We start from the raw sequence: 4,206 nt of genomic DNA, 5'->3' as shown, positions 1-4,206 counted from the left end.
TGGACCACTAGCGCATTCCTATACGAGGTTCGGAGTCCTCGTTGCAAGCGTGAACCGTTCCGGTAGATATAATAGCCTCTCTCTCTCTCTCTCTCTCTCTCTCTCTCTCTCTCCTGGTTCAACCTAGCTCTCTACTCAACTCATCTTCGTAGTGACACGGCTCTAAAAACCTGTACACCAATTGGTTGAATTGATCACTATACCCCAACACCTCAAATTGATAACTGTTTCACCATTAATACCCCAAAACCTCATCAAATGACAGGAAAACGCAAAATTTCTACTCCATAATCAAGGTCCCTGCTGTGGATACATGTCACTAGCACATTAGCCAGCTCCTCAAGGCATCCCCCAGAGTTGACACATCATACCTTCCGAGAAGGAACGAAGAACCACACCATTGAGACTTAAGACTTGCATTTTGTGCAGTTCTCTTTACCGATAGATCATATGATTTGAATGAAGACTTAGATTGTGCAGTTCCCTTTAAGACATCCACCTCTTCGAAGACTAGGCCAAGGGGTCTTCAAAACAGTGTACCAAAGAGCAGTGAGCACACGCCCGACTGTTCATTACTTGGTCAGATGCCCTCTCATCGATGCATAAACTCGAATTAAATAAACAATTTTCATACACAGCACAGCCTTGGCCACTGCCTTCATTTTAACGTCAATTGCTAGAGTTGCTCTCATCATTGAAATACAGAGCATGTGAGGCACCCCGAACCTGTATGGCCGAATACATTTTCTTCTTCTTACCAGAGTTACACTTTGCTGCTTTACTCCTAACCAATCTGTTCAGCTTCCACAGATTAGAAGCTAGGAATAAATTTGCCATTTACTTCAAAATGGTCAGCAATATCAATCTGAAAACTCAAAAAGTACTGCTTTACCAAGCGTCATAAAAGCATTATTGCCATCTACAGAAGTACAGCCCCACTGGGTATGACCTTAGTCATATAAACAGGCACTTGTTGAATTGCTACACTAAGCGACTCAATTCAATATGATGACTATACACATTGTGATACACTCTGCTTTCCATCTGCAGGACCAGGAAGAAGTATCAAAACCGCCTACTCATCTTCACCAGTGGCAAAGGCATCCTTGCTTGCATAAAGACTCTAAACTGGAGTCCTCCTCAGTCTGCAGACAAGCTGTGCCGATAAGAAAGTCAGAGTCAGAGAGCAATTCTATCAACTGGAAGCTCATCGTGCTTTTAAATATGAAAGCTTTCAAATTTTAGGCATTTGCACCATTACATAATGTTTACAAGACCACTGACCAGTAAGTGACACGTTCATTCCTAAAAGAAAAAATAAGAGTGATCTGCTGATTTCATTACCTGAAGTAGAGGTCCATCGATCTTAGGATGAGGACCAGCTTGAAATTAAGTAAAGCAAATAAACGAATCCCTGAACCACAAAAATGAGTGCACAGAATAATGTTGTCTTACAGTAGACAACCATTAGACTGCCATTCCTGCAGTTGATAAAGACTTCCTCCTGTTCATAGACCCTGAGCTTCCTTCAAACAGATCATTCAAATGAGCTTCCAGATCCTCTGGGGTATACTTCAAATACTTCTCAGGATTTTTCACCATGTCTAGGTGGTTCTGGAACCGGCCCAGAAAGGAACGGTATGCTGGTAGTAGCATTTCAGTAACAGAAATCCTCAGTTCTGTGCATAATTGAGGATCTGAAACTATCCAACCAGATTGTGCTTTAACATTTTCCTCAAAAGACAAATTAAAATTTTTGAACCTTTCCTTTAACACATTCCTTGATGCGCCACTAGATGAACCCCCACTGAAACTTATGCCATCATCCCTAAGAAAAGAAAGAACCTTAGTCCAGGCCGTTCTTCTGTAATCATTGTGATACTGGTGCAGTTTGCCACTATGACGTTTAATCCATTCATCACCAACTAACTTTCGGATGTCAGAGTCCTTAACTTTCTGCACAATATAGTGCAAATTATTCATCAAAAATATGCTTGCAAGAGCTGGATCCTTGTAAAGCTTCGACTTTGCATCTAGGTTTTTCTCTAGGAAACCCATCAAGCTAAGAGTCACCGAAGACAGGGGGCTCTTGTCTGTGTCAGATCTACTCAATGGGACTCCAGCCTTCCTGTCCTGAAGTAACTGATTCAGTGTTTCGGTGTAGTCGGACAGGAATCTCATATAGTTCATCACATATCGAGTTAATGGATGGACAGCACCACCAGGTATAGGGTTCCTGGAAGTTTCTCGTTGCACTGCATTCTCAAACTCTGCAAACGTCCCACGGGCGGCTTCTGCAAGGCGGGTCAAAATGGCTGATGCTTCTGACCGTAGGTTTGTACAAGGTTCGCCTGAGAACAGGAATTCAATAGATGGAAGGAGATCCCACAAGGATTCGTACATATCAAGTATTTTGAACAGCTTCTCTGGAGTGCGGCGACTAATGGCTACAGCTTCCCCAAAATTAAGCATCGACGTCAATGGTGTCCTTGCAATATCAAGAAAGCACACATCGGCCAACGAAGGAGCAACTCTAAAAACCCTCTCACAAAGTTGTCTCTCGCTGCGAAACAGAACCCCGATGGTGAGCTTCATTATGCGAACCCATTTGGTGATCTCGCTCTCAAGAAGCTCCCATGGCATCCTGTGCACCTCCTCAATTGTAAGCCTTTCTAGACCTAACCTCTGCAAGCTCTCTTCAAGAATGCCCTTCCTAACGCCTTCAAAGACCTGTGTGCACTCGGCCTGGTAGCCTGCATTCACCATTCTGGTGGCTATGTCGCAAAGATCTGAAAGAACTTGCAGAGGAAGAAGATCAATGCTGACCTCGATGACACGCCGAGAGGCTCCATCGCCCTGCGCTCCCGAGTCATCGAGGTCATTCTCAAATGCGATGTCAAAAAGAACATCAGGATCCACGGACTCACCATGAGTTTCCATGAGGTTCCGGAGCTCCTCTTCCAGGCGAAGCATGGCAAGCTGTAAAAGGTTCTGTGCAGAGTCGAGCACAGAAGCCGAGGTAGGAGAGAGGGGGGTGCCATTCTCGGAAGTGATGGAATCGATGAGCCGCTGGATTCTGTCAACAGCATCAAGATAGGCCAGGACCTCGTCAGCCTGGTCAGTCCAGAGGAAGGTCTGGCGTGCTGTCTCGGAGGATCCGAAATCCCACCGCAAAATGGTCTCTTCTGCAGATTCGAGGGCGGCATCGCCAGCAGCGAAGTCCTTATCCGAATCGGCGGCAGGAGCTGCAGCGAAACCTGTGGGAGAGTCATCAACCGCTTGAGCTCCTGAGGCGGAGGCAGGAGAGGGGGTGGCAGTGGCGCCATGGCGGCGAAGGGAAAGGCTGAAGCGTGAGAAGCGATCATCGAAGGAGGAGAGGATGTGGAGCATGTCATTGGCGTTGTTGGAGCCGAGGGATCTGAGGATGTGGCTAGCGGTGGCCATGACGCGATCATCGTCGCGGTGGCCGGCCATGGCGAGAGCAGGGAAGAAAGAGGCCCAGTGGGGGGGTCGGGAGGCTGCAAGTGGCGGCTAGCTAGGGCAACAGGAACAGGACGGAAGCTCTCGGGTCCTCGGTAGACATCTATGTATTTTCCTCTCTGTGTTTGCAGCAGGATGGAAGCTCCTGATTGCGATAGCTATGGCGCTGGCACTTGCACACAGGCGAAGGGAGATTCGGCTAATATGGTGTGCTGCGAGTGCGCGGGCGCGGATAAATGCGGGGGAAGGCGGAGCTGCCGGTAATGCATCTCAAAGGAGAACGAACACGCTTCCCCCCGCACGCGCTCCCTCATCATGATGTTCATGGTCATCATCATGATCATGACTCTCTATATTATCTAATCTATACTTCTATCTATCCTATGTTATAATTTATTAAGCGTCCAAAGTTCAAACCGGAACCAACCCTACCCAGATGGAGATAGAGTACTCGGAAGGCTCCTAATTTCTATCTAGATATAAGATTTCAAATGTATCTATATTTATATCTATATCTATATCTATATTATATTATTAAGCACTTTGTGCTTAAATTTCTCTGGCGCTCCGCACCGATGTCTTCGCATGAGGCTTGAAAGCACATTTCATGCGGAAAGACAGTTCATGAGAAATTAATATAAGAAATATAATTTAAACTTTGAATATTTAGGTAGCTTATATAAATATAATATTTTAAAAAATAAAAATAAAATATACAGGAATGCA

General features: G+C 45.6%; 1 pseudogene across 1 annotated transcript; it reads right to left on the bottom strand.

Annotated features, from left to right (window-relative positions):
* Positions 1 to 259: 259 nt before the first annotated feature.
* Positions 260 to 3,802, bottom strand: LOC148025423 (exocyst complex component EXO70B1 pseudogene; annotated as a pseudogene). The gene is made up of 2 exons (XR_015693093.1): positions 1,345 to 3,802; positions 260 to 1,156 (listed from the first exon to the last, which is right to left on the bottom strand). The product of XR_015693093.1 is annotated as an exocyst complex component EXO70B1 pseudogene (transcript).
* Between the last annotated feature and the right edge of the window lie 404 nt (positions 3,803 to 4,206).

The sequence above is a fragment of the Lygodium microphyllum genome, chromosome 14 (assembly GCF_053477565.2).
Source record: "Lygodium microphyllum isolate KBCC chromosome 14, Lygodium_microphyllum_v1.1.10, whole genome shotgun sequence".
In the NCBI taxonomy this organism is placed as follows: domain Eukaryota; kingdom Viridiplantae; phylum Streptophyta; class Polypodiopsida; order Schizaeales; family Lygodiaceae; genus Lygodium; species Lygodium microphyllum.
This window is presented reverse-complemented; position numbering and strand designations above follow the sequence as displayed.